At 41.8% G+C, this 22,896-nt stretch overlaps 1 long non-coding RNA gene across 1 annotated transcript; it reads left to right on the top strand.

Moving 5' to 3' along the window:
- Window positions 1-202: 202 nt before the first annotated feature.
- On the top strand, window positions 203-22,490 carry LOC108495370. The gene is made up of 3 exons (XR_001874103.1): window positions 203-284; window positions 4,778-4,876; window positions 21,144-22,490. It is a non-coding gene; the product is annotated as an uncharacterized LOC108495370 (long non-coding RNA).
- Window positions 22,491-22,896: the final 406 nt, after the last annotated feature.

Here is a 22,896-nt window from a genome sequence, read left to right as displayed (position 1 = left end):
TTGGGAGGTATTTTGGAGGGTTTTGGGATGTTAACATTCAGAGATAAGGGGGAAGCAGGCTGCTATGGTTCCACTGAGAGGAGTGTCAGGGAGATGTCTAATCTTACAATCCACTTATGTCCTTGGGAAAAAAATGTTACCATTCTGTCTCCCTGTGTTTAATTTAGTGGCCTTCAGGGACAATTGCTCAGTCATAGAAAGATGAGCTTCAGAGTCTGGAGCCCTGATAACACAAGCTTTCCTGCTTTTGCAAGCACTGACATATTTGCAATGGAATGGAAAAGGTACTAATTAATATATTTTATATTGATGTTACATTTTCTTCTGCTGTTGAATCATTTTACTATCAGCTATATGATTTTATTGGTAGGTCTACATAGTTACTTTTTCTGATGTTAGTTTTTCCTTGTTTGTGAGATGGAATTGATGCTGCTATTAGGGATCTCTGTTGCTTGCTATCATCACAAATGTAAGGAAGGCATTATTATCTTTATAAAACTTGCATTAGCATTTACTGTTGTGGTTATTTCTTAGCCATTCTGTATCTATGTGGCTGCCTGTTGTGAAGCTGAGAAAATGTTAATGGAAAATGTTCCAGTTCTGAAGTGCTGCAATCAATATGCAATGCTTCTTACATGTTAACCTTTAACATATGGATTTAATATCACATCTGATTTACACCTAATAAAACAGGACTATGCCTCCAGAGCTATTATTTTTTCTTTTTTTTTTTTTCTTTCTGTTTTTTTTTTTTTTTTTTTTTTTTATTAATTTAAAATGGAACATTTTCTGCTTCAAATATTACTGTGTGCCACATTTTGGTCAAGGAACCANCTGTTGTGAAGCTGAGAAAATGTTAATGGAAAATGTTCCAGTTCTGAAGTGCTGCAATCAATATGCAATGCTTCTTACATGTTAACCTTTAACATTCTGAGTATGTACTTACTGAGAATTACCTCTTTTTAAATGCTATAACAAATTCAGAGCTATTTTTTTTTTTTTTTCTTTCTGTCTTTCTTTTTTTTTTTTTTTTTTATTAATTTAAAATGGAACATTTTCTGCTTCAAATATTACTGTGTGCCACATTTTGGTCAAGGAACCATCCTATGGCCTCACCCAGCTCCCCTTACCTAACTAATATGATTTCAGCAAAAACTTCCTGACTTCAGCTATCTCCCAACCATGGGCAAAGCTGGATCTCTTGTTCCAAACTCTATTTCAGTTCTGATTGTTTAAAACTGAGGAAAAATAAACTGCATAAGCAGAAGTACTCTGGATTTACTGGAGCAACCACCGTGAACATTTGCCACATCATCTCTAGAGTTCTCTGTAACATTTTAACCAAACTCTTACACATTTCTGGCTGTGATCATAAGGTTTAGTTTGCAACATTGACAGCCAGAAGTGGGCATCCTGCTCTCCTGATTTGTAAGCCAGTTCAACCCTGCTGATTTCAGTGGGATCGCACAGGAGGTGATTCCAGGGCAGTTCTGACCATCTGGCCTTACTGCTAGTCTGCTCATCTCAACCAGCGCACCCTATTTCACACCACGGGTCTTTTTTAGCAGATATTTTGTGGTTTTCCTCTTCAGTGTTTTAATTGTGTGTCTTTAGTGTTTCAGTGTCTCTTTAGTGTTTCAGTGTCCTCTTTAGTGTTTTAATAGCATCTCCTTAAGTTATAATATGTCATATCTTGACTGCACTAAAAAGATATGTATTGACTTTCTTCCATTTAATTAATAAACAGTTAACTCCAAGCCACCTGTGCTCTGGTAGCAGTGAAAGGGCACTTGAAAATGGTGACAACAGGTACATCACAAGATATTCCTCACTGATATACCAGGGCCCTATTGCCCAGGTGGAGGATAGTCCTAGCAAAGCACATCCCACGAGTCCAGGATACCTGCATTTTTTCAGAAAGTGTTTTCCCACGTACAAATCCACGTCTATAAACGTGGCACCCACAAAGAAGCAGCTCCCTGCCCTCTCCAGATGTTGATCTCAAACACTGTGCCCGTGCCACGTGTAGACAGAAATTCTAGAAGCAAATGAGAAGGCTGGTTGGCAACCTGGTGTTACCACAGTTTTTTGTCAAGCCACAGAACTGAGGCACAGTGAGTGTGTGTGGGGGGCTATAGCAGGATGAGGGCCTTGCTGAGGTGCTCCTGCAGAAGTGGAGCAGGGCAAAACCATCACATTTAGTGTGCATGTACTCCGAGAGGTCGGTCCCCACCAGCTCCAGCCTCCCAGCTGTACTCAGATTTCCCTGTCTAGAGGACTAATTTGCCCCATAGCAAAGACTAGATGAAAAGAATTACATGTACGTGTTGTGGGCAACCAGGATTTCAGGACCATAGTTGAAAATGGAGAGTGCTCCACCTGGACAGCATGGATATCTCAGTGACTTCTGTCTGAGCACCTTGTGCATCCTGGCAGAATTCTCCTGCCCAAGATCAGGCAGCACCCAGCAAAGCACTTGGAACAAAATTTGTCTTGCATACGCCGCACGTGGACTTCCCTGCCGGTCTGCTCGAGGTGGGAATCTCCAGGGATTTTACCTGCTGTTTTGAGGGCAATGAAATCCTGCCTCAGGAGCTCCACAGGTTTTGTGGGCTTTGACTTACATTATTCCCATTCATTCATCCTCTTCACCTGCTTTCAGAATGGTACTATTTATGATTTTCTCCCCTGCAGGGCCTTACACCCCTCTACAGAGGTAAGCAACAAGAAGTAGCTTAATTCCTAACACACTCGTGTATTCTCTTTTCTTTCAGTTTCCTCTGAGCTCTGTATCACACCTGACCACTCACTCTGTTAGGAGTCTGAAAACACAGTCAAGTCTTAGAAAGTACCAATTATTTTAGTTGTGCCACTGAATAATAAACTGGAAAGCAAGATGCCTGAAGTGCTTCAAAGGCCCAGTGAAGGTCTGTAGAGATGCCTGTGTTATTTTAGGAATAAATATGTGCAGCCTAAGTAATGTATAACTACTGCATTTAAAGATCTATGGCATGATGAGAACACAGGGTGCTTCTGGTGACAGGAGTTTGAGAGCATCCTTGGCAGAGAAATAAAGTGACTAACTACAAAGCACATAGATACTTCCATGATGGGAGATGATAATCAGTCAGAGAAGCACTTAAAGATGGATAAGGGATTGGATAAACATAGGTGGAGAGAAGCTGTAGGACTGAGGTGCTGGGCAGAGAAGGACCTTTCCTGTACAATGCAAGATCTCAAACCCCATGGAGTCTGCCCTTGGCAGGGAAACCTGAGGTAAGGCCCTGTTTGAGCTGGGCAGCAGGGCAAGGTGAAGGGCACATTGATCCTGCATGAGAGGGGTTAGAAACAGGCTTGGAGCTGCCCACCAGGGTGAGCAGATACCCCAGGGATACCTGCAATCTCAGTGGTACTTTAGGCGGTGGGGACAGAGGGGAAGGAAGCTTTGGGAAGTTGGATGTGGCTCTGCTGGGTGGTCCAGGATGTGCAGTACCAGCACTTGCTGAGCCTGCACAGTGTACAGCTGTGTGCTGCTTTCTTTAAGGAGTTTTTAATTCCTCCCTGAATATGCAGTATCTGGAAGGGCTGCAGGTTAAATCAGTCCTTGCTTGACAACCAGGAGTGGCTCATGGCATTCTCCAAGACCAATAAATCCTCTGACAGACCTGTCTCAAGTGCATGGAATGTTGCTGTGACCCTGGGGTCTCTGATGCCAAGGGTGGACCCAGCATGGGAGAAGAAATAGGTTTGTGGCCATACCTTGTGTCGCTTGTTCCCCCAAAACTTCCCAGACAGGCAGTGAGGACCAAGCTGCACTCTGAAACCAGAGAGGCTGGTGTCACATGAGACATAGTCATATTATTTAAGCGAGTGTTAGTGGAGCCTGAGATCCCGATTATGCAGTTTCAGTGATGAGTTAATTCTTTATGGCTGGAGGTGAAGACGAGGAAAAGGTACAGGAGTCCAGACAAGCACCACACAGCCTTTGTGGAGAGAGGCAGGAGCTGTTTCAGAGCGATAAACAGCTGCACACTGTGCTGGCGTTAATGCAGCCGCCGAGAGAGTTTCTCCTGTGTTAATCTATGAATTTCATAGCCCAACACTCCATTACTTATTTATAGATTTATAGCTCTTCCCCCTCCCTCTCCCCCCAAGCATCTGGCTGCTGTATATGAAACACACAGTCGCAATTACAAAATGTCTTCTGAAAAAGTATCCCCACCCCTGTCACCCGTTGTGGGTAGCAAGTAGTCATGCACCAGGCAAGGTACTTGGCTGGGTACCTGCAGGCTCAGGAGAACCTGCTGAGCACCCAAGGTTGGATCAGTGCCATCCAGGGCCCACCCCACACTCTGCCTCAGCTTGTACCAGAGCTGGGACCAGTTGCCGTGCCAGGGCACATGATGGGACCCATGGGCGGGGATGATTTCCCCTGGCAGCAGTAACAGAGATCTCTGTTGCACCTCAGAGGGATGTAGGTGGCTTTGGTCCTTCCTACTGCTCATGTCAGAAAAAGAATTGGATGAGTTAATATATTTTGGGTCTGCTGCATCATTTTTCTCCTGCGTGCAGTTTTTTTGTTGCTCGTTGGAGCAATAATCCTACATGTGGCAATTTGCTCCTCACGGGGACTGTGCTTTGGGCTGCCTCCGGGCTGGGGCGGCATCACGGCATGTGCTGTGCAGGGGTGTCTATGAAATGATGTTGTGCATGTATTTTTATAGTTTTTAAGTTTTGCTGTGAGATGGGTACGAGCTGTGTTTTTCATTGACTGCAGGAACTGGGACCTTCTCTGCAGCCCTGCAAGGGGAAAGGCAGCTCCAGGACCGTGGCCCATGTGTGGAGTTTATCTGGCCATTGGCATCTCCAGATGCATGTAAGTCCAAGGACTTTATAGTAACTGCTGTGAGAGATTCAATGAGAAAAGCAATCTTTTGAAGATAAATGTGTTACATATGCAGTAGGGGTTTAGAGGGTAACTGGTACCTCCAGGAACAGCCAGAAGCAAGCAGCTATGAGGCAGTGCAGTGCCTGCTTCTGTGCACCACAGTAGGTCACACACGTTACGCTTTCTGCCAGGCAAGATTTCTCTATGCGTTTTCAAAGATAGCTTCAAGAAAACGTGTTTTACAGCAGTCAAGTTGTGGAGCTAAAAATGCAAAGAATAAAAACTGCACAGTCACTGGCAGAGGTCAGCATTCAGTACCTGTTAGCACATTGTGCTCTCTAATGTGTCTCTATTATTTCTGCAGCGTGTGCTGTGCTGGAGTGCAAAGATCTTGGTTATGGCAGCTCCTTTCCTTGCAGTGTTGATGAAGGGTTCAAGGCCCTGACATCCAGCTGCTACCTGGTTCCTCAGTGTGAGTGCAGAGGCTTTAGGAGCAGCTGTCTCATAGTATTTTATTTTACCTTGCAAGTGCTTCAGTCGAGATGTGTTATCCTGCAAAGCTCTTTGTCACTTTAGCACTTCTGCTTCATCTCCACTTGTGTTCTTGTTGCATATAATTGTTGGGTCTGAGTGTTACTGCTGGTGTCTTTGTGTTTTTCTAAAGCTGAAGGATAGCACTTAGGTCTGTAGATACATACTTTTTCCTTTTACTCCAATATATTTTTAATGATTAGTTTTAAAAGATATCACACTTGTCTGAAAGATTATTGCAAAACTATTCTGATGCTGCTGATGAAATTGCTGCAGAATATTCTTCTATGACTGCGTCAGTACTTCATATTATTTTAAAAGAATCATGTTCTATATAAGTGAATTTGATTTTCTGTTGCCCATTACTTCACAAGTATTTTCATGTAATGGTTTCACTTACAGAATAATTAAAAGAATATTTAAAAAATAATCCTGTTAGTAGTCCAGGCAGGTTTGCAAGTCTTAGTAGGAAGTTTAATGGCAAGAGCTGAGTCAAATCTAAAAATCCTCATTTAGCAGCTTTAATGCTACTCTAAAAGGAACTGCACAGATACAGAGCTCTCTACACCTGTCAAAACTTCTATCGTAGTCATCATTTTATTTATTTTACTGCATTATTCAAGTCCTTTGAATTCAAGTCTTCTGCACAGGAGGGGTGTATCTCATCACGCCGTGAACTGAGTAGGTGAGATACACTCATTTTCCTCTTAGGAGGTGTTTCAGAAGGAGAAATAATCAGTGGAGGAAGAGAATAATTTCCTAAGTTTTGATGCTTTTGTTACATGACTGTCATCTTTCAAATTCAAGAGTTCCATCTAGAGGAATCCTATTTCATGAGCTCTGTTTTGCTGGCCTTTTAATGTGTGCCATATTCTCTCTGAAAATAGATTAATTCAGTCTCCTTTCTCAGTTTTCTGTGTTGAATACCTATGAATTTCATTGTTTCTTCCTGGCAGTTTTTGAAACAACTCTTTAACATCAGTATTCTCTGCTTACATTTGAAGTATCATTTCTGTGTTTCTGTTTATTGTGCTGAAGAGAGAGAGAAATTTTGCTCATGTCTGACTGCCACTTATGAATTTGTAGCCCAGAAAGTTACAAGAATCAGATTTTCCCATCAACAGCAATAAAATATATACCTGAGTAAAAAAAAAAAATTTAGAGTAACTTAGCAGACTCTGGCAGCTCTGAAACCATTTAATAATATAGAAAGTGTTGAATGCAGGAAAACCCACTGAGAACTAATATTTCTGCAAATAGATATAAATCTCGGTGCAGTTTGTTTAAGGAGTCACTGTTTCCAAGTCTTTTTTTCTTAACCTGTAGAGAAATCTGGGGAAAAAAAAATCCAGCTGAAATGCCAACAGAAGCAATTTTGCTATTATCTTTTGGGTTTAGGAGTTAAATTCCTGTTGATCTTTTATCTAATAAACCTTTTTAGACCCTTGTGCGGCTCAGATACTGCAGTTTATCTTTTCTAATATTCTTCGTTTGTCAAACAGAGATTAAACACCTTAGTAATGTTCAATAATGAAGTCTCATATCTAGAACTGTACTAGGATGATTGTTGTATTCAGATATGTGGAATTTGTCTAGGACAGAAAGCAGTCAGGGAGAAAGGTTTTAACTCTCAAAATCAGGTTATCAAAAGGGTAACATGGTGCAACAGATGGAAATGAGCTGAAGAAACCCCAGTGTTTATGCTGTGAAACTTGAACTTTGCTATTGTAGCTTAACTTGATTAAAACAAAGCAAAATATATCAAAACAAAAACACTGGAAACTTTCTTGTAGCTCAACTTTCCCAAGCAAAATTAGCATGTAGCAGCATTCCTATGCTGTATGATATTTATTGGTGTAGCCTTCATGTTCTAGTCACTCTTTGAAGAAAACCCTTTGATGTGTCCTTGAAAAGTAGCTACGGCAGAGGTGTGGGGTGTGGGGGTGCTGTGCCAGAAATCTGAGGGCAGGGCAGCAGGGCTGAGGTTGTAAAACAGGGTACCCAGGCTGTGCCCGTGTGGATCAGTGAAAGAAAACCAAGGGGACACCGCAGCTGAGTTCCATAGAATAGCCTGAATATATAATGCCAAGAACTAGTCCCTTGGCAGCAGATCTGTGTTGGAAATATTTGATTGGAACAGCCCAAAACAGAACTTGCAAGGCAATGACCTAAGAGTTAGGTGATATGAATGATCAGAATGCCAGTGATTGCACTGGACCCCTGGGTATCTTTTACTTAGAAATAAAGATTTCCCATTTCTGACATGGTTCACATTAAAAACATAAGCACCTTTGAACATATAAAGAACACGAATTCAGCTGAGCACAGCAGATAAAGAGTTTTTTCCCCACTTAGTTATGTGCTTTTTTCTTTCAAGCTCAAGGTACCATGAATAAATTCTTACCTAATTACTTAATTTTACCCAATTAATTAGAAACCAGATTTTATTTTTGATTTTCAACCTGAGGCTTATTTCAATTTAGATTATATATTTACAAAAAAAATAGAGAGTCTTTACAGTTGTGTTTAGTTTCTTTTTCTGCCAACATTTTCTGAAATTTTTAGATGTCACTAAGAAGACAAATTAAAGTCAATTTCATAACCTCAGGCTTAAATTTGTTTGCACTTTTAATGAAGTCACATTGTGATATGCAATCACAAGTTATTTTATCTAATCTGACACCTGCTACGTTGTTTGTGTCAGTGTTGATTTTCGAGTTTATTGTAGTTTTCCTTAACTTTCTCCCTCTTCATTTTGTAACTAGCTTTGCAATTAGGTAATTTTAGGAGTTCAACAGATGCAAAAGCGTAAGTTTTTATGATTTTTACTACCTGTTACCCTGCACTTACAAGATGAGAACCACATGGATGTTTCTGAACAACTGCCTGCAATTAGCCGTGGTGAAAAGTTTGCTTAGAAGGTATTTCATGTTCTGCTTAAGAATATGGATGTTTTCACGAGGTGCCTAAGGAATGCTGAAGCCTTTTGCTCCTCAGAGTGTCCAGAATTGGCTAACCACGCAGCAAAGCCAGGACCAAGGCTCAGGTTTACCACTGAAGTGGCTAAAAGCAGAGTCCTATCTGCCTTTTTTGATTTACGGTTCTCTTCAACTTTCCAGTGTAAGGTGGAGGCCTTCTACAGTGAATTCCATCTGTCAGTGATCTTTTGAGCCAATACTGGTGGAAATAGTATCTCCTTAATATTCCACTTGAAACTAGAGAGACGAACTCTGGTAAAAGTCATCCTGAAGAAAGTCTCAGCATTGGCAGTCATTAATTTCAGAGAATATGACCTTCCAGTCTTTGCCAGGACCATGATCTGATGTTGTGGCCTTGTAGTCAAATGCTACTCTGTACAATCTTCTCTCAAACCCAGGGACTGTGTTCTCATTTGCTCTTTTTTTGTGTTATCGAGGTGGTGAAATTATTGTTCAGTGCCAGCAGAAGGCCAAATTAATGGAGATGTCCAAACATATTCAGCAATAAGTTGCTCAGTGAAGGTTGCTTATTTATTTGTTCATATATTTGGTTTACTCACTAAGCATAACTTCATCCCACAAGTAATAATATTTGCACAGTGTAATTTCAGGAAAGACTGTGATCCATAAAGAACTTCCCAAACAAGATAACTGTAAAGAAGATTTAATTGTAACAATTTATTGTCCTTCAAAACAATGAGGCTAGTTAATAAAAACGAAACAAGTACTAAGATCCTGGAAGCAGGCAAAGTGTGCAATGTCTTTAGTTTTAACCCATGCTCACCATCCATCAGCTGAAGTTCCTAACTAGCTGTCACATGAAATGTCACTCCAGAGTATGTACATTTGCTTTTTGCATGATGGCATTTGCACTGAAATTTTCTGTCCATTGAATGTCAATCTGTGGTCTAAACTGATAACTCCAACCCAGAGAAGCCTTTAAATATACTCTAACAATTAAGTTAAGCACAGTTTAAGTGCTCCCTTAGTTGGGACCCAGGAACTGATCACTGAATCTCCCATGCCTGGTGATTCGTTATATAGAAGCCCAAATTTTTAAGGCAGTAAACAGCTGATTGGTGCAAAGTGCAAAGTGTCCTTGTCTGAACTGCAGAGAAACCTCAGAAAGATGGACTGATACTTCCATAAATAGAGAGCAGAAAATGGATTATTTTTTTTCCAGTGGAAAGTGTATAATTTAATCAAGGTGGAAACATTGCATAGGAATGTGCTGTTTTCAACGTAATTATTTTTTTTAGAAAACAAAATCAACAATTCAATTATTTTCAGTGCTGAGTCTTAGAGTCTCAATGTTTAAATGGAAAGTATTTTTCATGAACACTCGTACAGGATCAGGCTGTAGCTGGCATTTGAAGGAGAATGAATGAATTAGTAGATGCTACCAAATATAATTTATAACGAATTCCCTTCCTGAGAAAGCAGCAGAATTTAAATGACTACTTGAGTGTGTTCATTGCCAGCATCTGCCAAGAATATTCATAAAAGGAGATAGGCTAGAAGTGGATTTCAGGATGATCTTTGGAGGCTCTGGCCTTCACTTTCCATTGGATGGATACAAGGGCATACCTAGGGGACTTTTATGTAAATTTGATTAATATAAGCCCCCAGACAATATATAATGTATCTCCAGCCATCAAGGTATGATAGAATTAGAAACAGGACAGGTGATGTACTTGTACCCTTTCCCTAAACTTCTCCTGGGGTTATACTGAGTGTGGAGGTCACTTTAATACCAATTCCTCCACAGGGTTTTTGGCAAAAAATATCCCATGTCTTCATTGTCAGCATGGCCAGTGAGAAAACTTCTGTTCAGTTTTGCCTATTTTTGGCTATGAATATGTAAAAATTTCGGTATGAAAGGTTACCAATTGCTGATTTTGTGTTCTGAAAAAGCAACTCCTCCTGAAACCTGCAATGTTCAAATATTTTCCTCTGATTGGGACCTAACCAGTCATTGGGAGCAGTGCAGACAGAAATTTGCTGAAACATTCTAATGAAATGAACTTTAAAGCAAAAATTGTTCTGGAACCTTAAATAATAGGTCACTCCTGTTACTGTATTATTATTTACTTACAGATCAGATGACTGTTTATTTTTACCTTAACATCCTGTCACTCTCCTTGGCTGCAAAAGCAAAATGTTGATGAGTCAGGTAGCTGAAACAAGATGCAGAATGCAGGATGCTTCAAATATTGCCAAACATTTTCTTTAAGATCTATCTAATTAGAAATCAGTTCCCTACTTAGTAGCAGACAACAGATGCCTTCAGAAGTAAAGTAACTTTTCTTATATCAGCTTTATCTACATAGGCTGGATCTTGATCCTGACCATGTAAATGAATTTTCTGTAGTAATAGGTACAATTACACATATATATCATATACACTTGAGTGAATTTCCCTTCTTTTAATCAAAGTGATTATGAACTCATAGTTATGTTCTTATATTTGGTGCTTCAAAATGAAGAATATAATAACAACAGTAATACCAATAACAATAAGGAGCTTCATGTTAATGGCCCATACAGACTTTATAATGCGGATAAAAGACAACCATTTTCACTTTTTCTGCATTTGGCTTTGTTTCAACTTCAGAAATTAGCTGATGGGATTACAGATGAACACGCGCCGGCCAGAAAGTTGCATTACACCCACTGAAACTCACCTTAAGTAACCCTGATGTTGTACAGTAGTGTCTCTCACTGTGGAAAGACTTCCAGAGCAGAAGGATGATGTAAACTAGATGGAATTCTGTGAAGCCACCAAGTGAAGACCCCCATCTCCAGATTTGAAGCCAGAGAACGACGCTTGCCTGACTGCTGCTGGCGGGGGAAGTGGGGATCCTGTGATTACTCTGACGTGTTCAATAGTGCAGCCACAAAGTTCTTTTTTGCCTCTCCAACACCTTGCTGACCCTTTAGCACTACTGAAAGAGCTTTTCTGCTCAAAGGCACCTCCAATGAAAATGCCTTCACGGGCTTGAGAAGCTCTTCAGTGTTTATTCTCTCTGTTTTGACATTCTCCTCATGTGTTTTGCCAGCTGCCTGGGAGAGATGCGTTTCTGCAATGGCTTGTCCTGTAAGTTAAAAGCAACAGCTAAAGCAGGTCGTTGGTGACAGGAGTTGCTTTGCATTGATACACATCAGAAGGTCATTAAATCCAAATGGGCAGTAGGAAAAGCCCACTGGCACAACAGGAACTGTGGTTTGACATCATTGATTACACATTACCCATTTTCAAAGGTGGGTTTTCGAATGTAGAACTGTTGTGTGAAAAATTAGCCATTCCAGAGGATCTCAGAACACATTGATACGTGTCTTTAGCTTCTTGCCATTGTGTTTGGACAAGTGTCTAATCTCCCAGCATCACGTAGGTCACTTACTGCAATTGAAACAGCAGAAGCTGATCCCTCTCCTGTTCTCAATACCAGAAGGGAAACATGCAGCTTTATTTCTCTCACAAAACGTGGAAAAAGCATTTTTTCCCCATCTGGTAGTTGTTCCTACTTTTCTTGTCATCTTCCCTGAGGTATCAAAAAAAGTTATCCCAATGACATTCAAAGCTAACAGTGAGAGGGAGTAGAATGCCACTAAGGCTTTACATGTTCCACACCAGGTCCTTGTGGCATTAACTAATGAATACCCACAGCACTTCCAGAACTGCAGCTGGCACTAAGCCTTTTGTCTGGACCCCATCATAAATCATGAAAATCAGCACACAGATATTCAAAGTAACTGAACCTATGTCATGTACAGGACTAGCCAGCTGTTGAGTGGGCATGGGGATGAAAGCTTAGGAATCAGGGATCTGATTTCAGGTCTGTGTGAGAATTGTTATGGCTTTTCTGTTTCCTATTGCCTGAAGTGCTTCTTATTATGGATGCACATGTCAGAGCAAAACATGGACATGCACTAATCCCTCTTGTATTTCTGTCCTTTGTAAAAAAGCATGGGCCTGGCAGGCTGAGCAGAGTCATGGTGGGCTGCAGACCAGCAAAGGATGAGGACTACAGGGCTCATACCCAGGGTTTAGTCAGTAGCACCCAGCTAGTAGGTCTAGACACAGCTAGTTACCATAGGACAAGTCCTTTATGCTCTGTTTTGCTGCCTCTTTTTAATCACCGTGTATTTTTTATTGTAATCTCTGGAGGACAGGGAGAACTAATATTGCTTAACAGTGTGGATAGAAGTTTAGCATGACTTTAGTTGTTGGAAAGCCAGGAGCGACTTGGTAGAACTCCATAAGAAACAATCGCTACAACTTAAGGCAAGGCAGCACTGTTCCATATCCTCTGTAAATCCTACTCTGCCACATATCTTAGATATTTTAAATATACCTTAGAGATGCTCAAACAGTGTATTAGCACTGTGCTTTCCTTGTATACATCAATATGTAAGGCGACTAAGCGAGTTCCTGAGTTGCCATGGAGCTGAACTGCACAGATCTTGGGAGACACTGAAAACTAATAAAACAGAATGAGAGAATAACTCCCAGGGAGCTGGATTTCCAAAGAGCAAATAACTGAACGCTGCATCAAATATACTTTTACCCCTTTCTTAAAAGATAGCAGATGTGGATGAACTTTGCCAGTCAGATTCCTTTGTTAGGCACATCCGTGATGTAGAGTTTGGGTATTTTTTTCAGAGAAAATATAGCCCAGGATTTCCCCTGAGGTAAATTTCTGATGCCTTTGAGTCTCTGTTGGACTCTGCTAGAAACTCTCCACTTGAAGACATGCAATTTCTTCCTCCTTTCATCCTGGCAACCACTGCTCCCAGCTCTCACGATCAGAGGGATTGCTCTTTCAAAACAGAGTTCAAGCACCCAACCTCCTCTACAGCACCTGGGGTGCAGAAGGGAAAGAGTGTTCCCTCCCGAGCAGCTCAGGAAATGCAAGCAGCCTTAAGAGAGGGTGGAATTCATTTTGCTAAATGTGGATACCTTCACGTGAGCAAGAGGTCCAAGTCACTGGAGAGAAACTTCTGCATTTAAGCTTCTATTTTTGCCTGAGATGAAGAGCAGCAGAGACCCCCATCACTGTATTGATTGGCTTGCCATCAATTATATATCTGCTCTGTTGGAAGCATCAGCTCTGCAGGGGAGCCTCATGCAGGGCACTGTCCCTCAGCAGCCCCTGGACATCCTGCTTGGTTGTTGTAATGGGTTTGTTACCCACCGAGCTTTTCATCCTGGATGTTCATGTGGGCAGGGAATTGGTCCTTGATTGACAGTATCCCCTCTTGCCATTATCACCTCCTCTCATAAAAACAGTTAATTTGGCTCCTTAAAAATCTGAATCTGAGTAGGGAAGATAAAACTTGAAGGATGAGAGTAGGGACTCAAAAATCCCTGGAGATGAGAATGTTTCATTCTCTCTTCACAAAGTAAAATGTAAAAAAGCTTTTACTTTTCTGTTTCTTCTGGGCATTTTATATCTGACTGGGTGGATTAATTTGTTTTCCAATCCAAGCAGCTTTGTTATCCAATTTAGCATAGATTCCTATGTGTATTGGGAGAAAACAGCTATACTCCAATGGGTTGTTTCAAAATGTCTTAAAAAAACTACAAGTAAATTCCACAGAAATATGGAAAATTTTTAGTGAGGCTAGAAATTACTTCATAATCTGAAGTAAATATTAGGAATGCTTGTGCCTGTGAGTCATGTCTTGCAGGAGTATTAACTACCTGATCAGATTCTAACTGCTTTTTTCCTATGAACAATAGAACAATTTGAAATATTGAAATCTTCCTACCCCGGGAGAGCTGACACCAAGTTTCTGCTTAAATTACTGTCTCTGTTGGACTCTTTGGTCATATACAATGAACAGCCAAAATTCTACAAGAAACATGTTGATTTATTTAACCAAAAATAATAAAGCCTGTTTTGTGAGGGTATAAAAATAAAAATACAAAAAAAATAATAAAGCCTGTTTTCTTTGGATGAAGGGACTGTTGCCTGAAGAGGGGAATAGGATGCTGCTGCTGTTCTGCTGTGACCTTCTCTCCTCTTTTCAAGGACTTTCCTGTCAAGGGACAGTAGATGGAGATGGGAGAGCTGCTTTTTGTGGCTGCTTCTTCTCAACTTCTCCAGGGGCAGTACCTGCTACTTGCATTGCACTGAGCAAGACTGGGGCATTCTTAAGTTGGAAAATACAGCTATCGAGAGTTTGGGTTCCCCACTTCATGAGTCAACCACTTCACCAGGACACGTGTCACAGGAGGCACAGAGGCAAAGACTGGCCAAGGAGTCCATGAAAACAAAGATGCATGAAAGTAGGACCTGCCTGTGGTTTTGGACTCTGGCAAATCTTGTGGAAATCTCTCAGGGACTGAGTCCTCTTAGGATGGCAATAGAGTGCCAGGACACAGAAAACCCAAACAAACAAGAGAAACATCTACATGCACTGGCTCATCTTAAAAACTCGTGAAGGCTGTTTAGCTTCTTGGGAAGCATCTTGGGAAGCATCTAGCCCTCATTACTCTGAAAAGTAATCCTTCAAGACTCACTTAAGCCAGTGAACTGGAGGATTATGTTCATTGTAGTGGGGAAGTTCTGCTTGCGGCAGATCGATCTTCTGATTGCCAGCAGGACCCTGCGATGAGGAGGAGGAGGGAGGAACAGGATGCTCTTTTTGAACTTCATAAGTCTTCCCCATGAAAATTGGTGGATCATGAGGGATATCAGTTAATTTAGCTAGAGTTCAGCTGAGTTTGTTTTTCCTAGGGAAGAATTTGTAGTGCATCCAATGGGGATTTTTTAATTATTTTCAGCGAAGGAGATCACGGAGGTTCCCATTCTCTTCTCGAGAGCCGGCACTGTGCAAACAAACAGCAAAATTCACTTGCCTCAAACAATTTGCAAACTATAAACAAGTACAAAAATCAGCAAACAGATTCAGCGAACAGGCTGGGGAAGCATAAAATAACAGCCAGACAGTTATGACCAGCATGAGATTATTATGATAAACAATCTAAATTATTATTGTACATCCCTAAGTAGCCTATTCTGGCAGCCCCATAATGTATGTAACACATTGTACCTTCTGCTGTTCCGTATCTTTATAATTGGTTGCCAGTAATTTCTGTTTTCATCACAGTATTTGATGTTTGCTGCATTCTTGATTGTTTCTTCTGCTGAATGTAGTCAACAGATGAAATTTATATTTACAGCACTTGCAGTTGCCTGGGTTCTGCAGAATTTTTGAATTCCAGTTGTTGAAAAACTGTCTTAAGTTTAAAATAAGTTACAAGCAAAATAATTTTATTGACTGTCGAAAAGCTTAACTTCAAAGGAATTAAACACTCCTGTAAGATATATTGTAACCTCACAGTCCATTTGCTATAATTTGAGCACTTTTATCAGCAGAGAATCTTACCAAAGGCTTCATGAACATGAGATGGTTAAAAATAAAAGATCAAAGCATGCAAACAAATCCTGTTAACAAACTAGCAAAAGGGAGTTGTTTTATAATTAAATATGAAGCCAACTCGAGCAAATATTTGGAAGCACTGAAGTGGGATCCCACTGTAGATTTTGGCAGGGCGAGGTACAAGTGTTGTGAAGACGTCTTTGTCCTGTTGCCACTGGTCTGACCAGAAGCCATGTGTGGGGAATATCATTACACCACTTCTCTCTTCTGTCCCACCAGCATTTTCCTTTCTCTGTGCTTCCAAATACCCTCTCAAATCTGCAGCTAAATTTAGCAGAGTAAAGGAGCAGCAAGTTTGAAAATATTACATTAAACCCCTCAGCTCAGCATCAATACATGGAGGTGCCTGCTGGGAAGGGGGAGAACTTGATCAACTCCATCTCCCATGATGGAGTACCAGTCACCTGGGACATTCAGCAAAGTTTCTCATGCCTTCCAGAAATCGTTCAAGAAGCAGAATTTGCACTGTGGGTTTCTGTAAATCCTTTTGCCACTAATGGTACTACTGTTAAACAAATCTTTTGAGGTAGCATGTGAAGGCTGTGACTAATTTGCCTTTGCCCATGGTTAAGTAATACAAACTGCTTCCCTGGACTCAGAATAATAGACTGAAATATTCCCATTTCCTGCAGATGAGTGAAAATAAACAGATCCAATCTCAGCTGAAAGAATGTAAGTAGAACAGGCCTTCATTTGTAGGGGAAAATAAACTCTGCTGATCCCGTAGGTCTGGGACTATAAACAGCATCCTTTTTCTCCCAGGGCAGTGAATAATGTGAGTGCATGGTTTGAACATCCTCAAAATAAACAGCTAATCACCCTTTCCGGCCTAATTAGGTTATGTTCTGGCCCCTGGCTGTAGGTCTCATGCAAAGCAGCATTGAGGGAAGCCCTGCTCCTCTCCCAAGAAGGAGAGTCTGTCCAACTCTGTTAGTTAGTTAACATTTGCTCCTTGAGGATATCCAGCTTGGGGATCTTCCTTGCAAGCTTGGCAGATCCAAGGGCAAGAATATTCTCATCGCTTTCTGCCAAGAACAAATGTAACCCTTTCTTTCTGCCTTTCCTCATCGCACGGATGCAATGGGAGGATGAGCAAATCAGGGTTTTTTATTGTTTTTAATTTTTTTCCTGGATTTTGGATGATCTGCCTCTTTGTTGTGTATCAGCAAACTGTAACTTGCTAGATTTTTTTATGGACGTTTATTCACTCTTTCCAGAAAGGTGATTTGTCAGCAGTTGGTGTCCGCTGCAAATGGTAACTAATCAATTCCTAAGAATTGTACAGGGCCCCCATTATTGCTGTGGCACTGCAGACAAGGGACTGAAGCACAGATGTATTGTAAGACTTGCCCAAGCTGACACTGTGCAAGAAAAGACCTGGGAGTGCAGCAGTTGCTGATTGAAGCTCACAGGCTGGACCCTGCACTGCTGAGTCCTCCACAGGGCTGCTGTGAGTGTTGGTGCACTTCAGCTGCTGCCCTGTGATTAAGAGCAAAGAGAATTAATGCAGAAAGAAATCTGTGGCACAGGCCAAGTGGACTTTTAAGCTCTGGTTTATCAAGGCTTTCTGGGCTGCAGCATAGGGCTTGTAAGAGGAGAAATAGCTGACCAGATTGAGAGCATTGCTATATCTGCACTTCTCTAGATCTTGGAATATGTTTCCATTTTTCACCACTCTTTTAAAATAATTGTTCTTCTGTAACAAAACCAGACCATCCTACCTTTAATCCCCCTTTCAAAGCTTCCTTTCATGTTAAGAACAGCTAAAGGTGCTAAGAGGACTGTTTAAACCATAATTCCTAGAGGTGCTAATTTCCTCTCTTCTCCTTTCTGATGGAGGCTTGCAGTGGGGCCAGAGCAGGGCTCCTGAGGATCCCAGCAGGGCCAAACTTTTGCAAGAAAATGTCCATAAGTGGGTACCACCCCAGTCATGGCCAGATTCATTTCTTCTTGTCCTCACTTCTACTCCTTTGGCTGCAGGAAGCAGCATCCAGTGTCAGTTCTAAAGGCACAGACCCTTTTTTAGTGCCCTTTCTCCAGGTAGAGGAGTGCTTGGCACAAACCCTAGATCTGAACCTCAGATCTCGTGAGCCTCTCAGGTCTATCTCCCCTCACAGTTTTCTTGCCTGTGTCTGCCTTTTAGGAATAACAAGCCGAGGAAGATAAGAACAGCTGAGCAAAGGCATTCCTGAGCCACAGGCATTTAATTCTCTAGGACATCCTTAGAAGTAAATGTTTATATACACTGCCTGGTCCCACTTCTCTGTAAGCAGTGTATTTGTTATCTGGGGGGGGGGCAGGTGAGACACTGCTGCTGCCCTTGGCAGCCAAACCATTCCTGCCCCCTCCCTAAATACATTTCCTCATTTTCAACAAGGAATTGCATCACCATCCCCAGCTGGGACCTGCTGCCAAATATTTTATAGGTCTGGGGCAGCAATGTAAAGGGAGACAAAGCGGTGATAACCCCATGGTCAGGGTTCCCTTGGGGAGAGGGCAGTGCAGGAGAGACAAGGGTGCAACAGCATGAAGAGTGTTCACAGTCTAATAGACGTATTTCACACTGTCACAGCATCTTTGCAAGAGCTTGGCTCCCAGTTTAGGTATCTGAACAAGTGACAGACTTCATGGAGGGGCTGTTGCAGGGAGGCCTCTCCCCTCGAGCTGTGCTCTCAGGAATCTTGATGACGGATGCAAATCACTTAGACCCAAATTAAGAAAAGTATATTTAGGCACCTAGAGAAGTAAAGAGGCACTTAATAGGATTTTCAGAAGTGTATAAGCAGATTAGGCATCCAGGTCCCATTGAAATCAATGCTGATGGAGCATTTAAAAAAAAAATGTATCTTGAGGTATCTCAGCAGTGTTACAGCCTGGGTGCATTTGCAGGGGGTGAGTGGGCTCAAAACCATGTTTTGTTCAAGATAAGCCTCACAAATAGCAGAGCTCCCTGGTTGTACCAAGTCTCCAAAACCATGGGAGCAAGTTCTTAAGGTCCCACAAAAGCTGAATTATGTGGGCCTGTGAGAATAAAAGAGCAAGCCCTGGAGAGAGAGGTAATGATCCCTGTGTGCCTGCCAGAGAAGTAGCAGGGCTACCACAGAGGCAGAGGCAGAAAGTAACACAAAACCAAGGAGACAGAGCAGTCACTGGGTCTTGGCTCAAGAAAGGGCTTTGCTACAGCTGTTTTTGGTTACAGAGATGGCCAGGAGGGGCTAGGTGAAGCAAATGCTGTCTGTTTGATTTTGACAGGGAAGCAGCACTTTTGCAGTCCTTGTAAATAAATGTATTTGACTCAAAGAATCATCATCTTCTGTGACCAATTTCTCCCTTGGGTAGAAAGTACTTGTCAGGACCTGGATTTTGCCTCGCTCTGTGATTTATACGTGGAGTACAATTCTGTAAAGTCAGTTCCCTGTTTTCTCTGAAACACGGCTCCCAGTCTGTAGAGCTGAAATCAGTCCTTTTTTGCTTTACTGAGCAGGAGTGATGATACATTAAGGGCTGCAAGGCACTGTGGTAACTGGGGCCAATTAGCTGCTACCCGAGGGCAGTAGCTCCCAGATGTGGGATATCAGACAACTGCAAACCTACAGAACTGCTGGCAGATCACTCATTATTCTCCTCCAGAGACTTTTAATTGGGGAATTAACACATGGTATTTTTAGTGAGTGTCCTCAGAACATTTATCTTCTTCTGTGGCATGTCAGTCCCTCAGGGAGCACTATTTGGGAAGCAACCATTGCTCGAGGTGACAGGGAGGAGTTATCTCCTCTGGAATCCCTGTTGACATGAGTGGTTGATACAGACAGTAGGCAAAAGATATGCTTGCCACAACTGCATTACCAAACATGTGAATAACATTGAATAAATGAAGAAGTTCCAGATACCACATAGGCTGATGACTCCAGTCTCGTGCTGGGGGTTTCTGAACTGAAGTTGGCTACAAACCTCTGCCACAAAGAAGGCCAAAGGAAATGACATGCTGGAGAATTTAGGATGGTTATTAATGTGAAATATGCTAGAAGAGTCAGGCGAGAGGGAGGTGATTTGTGAGCCAGCAGACAACATTTGCTGGGAAAGTCCTAGTGGTAGCCAAGAAACCTAAAGATAGGCAAGAAGAGTTCTCTGTGTTACATCGTACCTGATCAACAACACCATTAAATACTGGTAGGGCCAAGTTTCTAGATGCTGCTGGGAGAAAGGAATTTCCTAGGGCTTCTGTTCTTTTTGCTTCTAACACTTTTCCTGTAAAAGTTAAACCCTTCTGACCTGACTGCACTGATGAAATATCTGAGGCACTGCAGTTCCTTGCCTACGTGTAAAGAAAGCAGGAAGGAACCTTGGTAGGCGATGCATGCCTATATTTACTTATTATATTTTCTCTGAGTTTTAAGTGCTGAATTATTGGTGTTATGCTAATATAATCCATTTAAGCTCATGGAACAGTCTCTCATTTAAAGAGAAGTGATTTTGGCAATTTGCCAGCAGGCTAGCAGGATATTAATCAGACAATACCTAGGGACCAGCACCACTATATTGCTTTTAATCTTTTGACCGATAAGGAAAACAGGAAGAAATCCATTTCCCTCCTTTCTTTGCTCAATGGGATAACCAGCTGGTACAGACTAGCTGCAGCTCAGCTCAATTTGGGAGTAAATATTTGGGTTTTAGCTGGGTAAATGATAGAGCAGTGCTGGTTTCCCCCCAGCTGTCATGCAGGCGGGTGCCATTCATGGTCACAGTGGGGCCCTGCAGGGCTTTGGATCCCCGAGTCATGTGTTAATAACAGAATGTCACCTTGCATGGGAGAAGTGTATAGCTTTGCTCAGATGTGCCTAGAAAGGGAAAGTTTGTTTGGCTGTGCCAGACAGTCATTTAAGGTGATGACCCCAGACAGTGTTCAGGACCAGAATTTCAGCCTGTACAGTGGCTGTGATAGAACTGCCCCGGGGAGGAGAGGAGGAGGCTTCTAAAGCAGTGACTCCACTGAGCACTGAGCAGAGACCACACTGTAGCTGGGGACAGTGGTTTGTTTGTCCCCAGCTACAAACACATGGAGCAGAACAAGGAATGTGTTATATTTCCATGTCCTTGCAGGACTACCCTTTGTAGCCAGTGGAGATGTCCTCCCTGAGCCTGCAGGCAGTCCTGCTCTGTGTGTGTGTCCTGTAGAAACATTTGGGGACTCTTTGGTGGGGTTTAGACCTGGTCTTGCCTTGTTTCTGTGTGCTCAGATGAGGAACAAAAATGAATCACACAGATCTTTAAGGCAGATTCTGTATTTTTTTACACAGGCCTTTCTGACCAGCAGCAAAAGACTGAAGAGTGAAAGCACTTTAATATTGCAGAGCACCTACGTGGAGACAAGTGGATCAGTTCTCCTGCCTGAGTGTCCTTCTCTGAGACTCCTGGGGGGAAGAGTCCATCCCATATATGCTCCTGGTGGGACCATTTGTTTCCCACAGGGGCATAGCCCATCAAATCAGCACTGCCAGCTTGCCGCAGAAAGGGGGGCCAGGAGTCTGGAGCAAACTAGTCCTGCAGCAGCCCTGAAAAAAGAGCAAGCCATCTAAAAAGAAAAGAGATCATTAAATTTCCTTTCCACGTGGTGAACGAAGAAGCTTTTACCTGTGGAAGAAAGGAAGTGTTCTTTTTGTTAGCTTCATCCAGAGAGAAAGAAAATCTTTGAGGTATTTTCTGGCACGTGGCTCCTGTTAGGTTTCAGCCAGCTGAGCTGCTCTCAAAAGCACTGGAATGTAATTTCAGCAATAATCAATCAGCAGAAATGGAGGCAGTGAGGGTGTTCTGTTGCACAGAAGTCCTGGGTGAAAACCCATACGCTGTGGCTAAGAACACAAATTTAACAAACATGAATCTGGAGAGCTGAATTCCTGGAACCTCTCTCTGCCCTGAACGATGGAAAATTGAAGTCATTTCTGGATGGGGGATGGTGCTTTTCAACTCCAATTTCAGTCAATTGACTCAAATTCATTTGTGAACCTTTGGCACTGCTGCCGAAAAAATTTAATTTCCCGCCATTTTTTTAATTTCTTGCTCAGAATGTGTAAGTACTAAATTAGACATAGAGCTTCTGGCGTAAGCCAGCATAATCCTTTTACCGCTGAATCATTCTGTTATATAGTGTTTTGACCACTCTGTATGTGTGTGAAATTGCTGTCTAAAATGTATTGCTTAAAATTGGTATTTGCCTGTTTTGGACAAATCTTTTAGAAAATTCTAAAAGGAAATAATGCAGAATAAAGAAACCTACTCTTTAGTCTCTTGGGTCGGAAACTCTTGAGTTCTGCATGGTTTCAAAGTGCTTTTGAAAGAGCTGAAATGGTTCGGTGTCATACTACAATGGTGTAATTTTTTTGTAGGCTAGTTAAATTATTTTCATGGGACAAAGAAATCCCTTACGCAGTGTTGTATTTGCAAAGGAATGAGTAGTGTGCTTGCATTGTTCTGGGATCATGGAAGCATGCTAGTCTGAACAAGCTGAGCTTGGTCCAGACCAGCACAAAATAATGACTGATGTTTTGATGAGAATTCAGTGATGTGCAACAAGGGTTGATATTCTGCCATGACAAAGGGTAGATCCCAGCAGTGAAGCCAAAACAAACAAACAACAAACAAACAAACAACAAACAAACAAAAACAAGCAAAAAAAAAAGAGAAAAAAATGCAGCATTTTTTGAAGCGTTCTGCTTTTCTCAATCTCTCACTGAGATTAGAAGAGGGAACTTGAGGGCAGAGGTTGGTGTTTATGGAGCTGGAGGTATCTTCTGTCTTCAGAGGGAAGAGGAGCTCTCAGGTCTGCTGAGAAGATTCCCATTGCCTTTCAGTCTTCGGACCAATCCGCATTGGAAAGAATTACTTTATTCCTAGGTAGGAAGTCCACTGAGAAGTCTGTGAGAGAACTTGAAGTCATTCTGTTGGTACTTGTGGATATACTGCTCTGGAAAGAGAAGTTCTGGTTTTATGTTGTCTTCTAAGAACAAAAGTCCTCAAAAGATGTGGCACTCCACGTGACGTGATTTGCTTACA

The sequence above is a fragment of the Lepidothrix coronata genome, unplaced genomic scaffold (assembly GCF_001604755.1).
Source record: "Lepidothrix coronata isolate B3197 unplaced genomic scaffold, Lepidothrix_coronata-1.0 Scaffold30, whole genome shotgun sequence".
Taxonomy (NCBI): Eukaryota; Metazoa; Chordata; class Aves; order Passeriformes; family Pipridae; genus Lepidothrix; species Lepidothrix coronata.
This window is presented reverse-complemented; position numbering and strand designations above follow the sequence as displayed.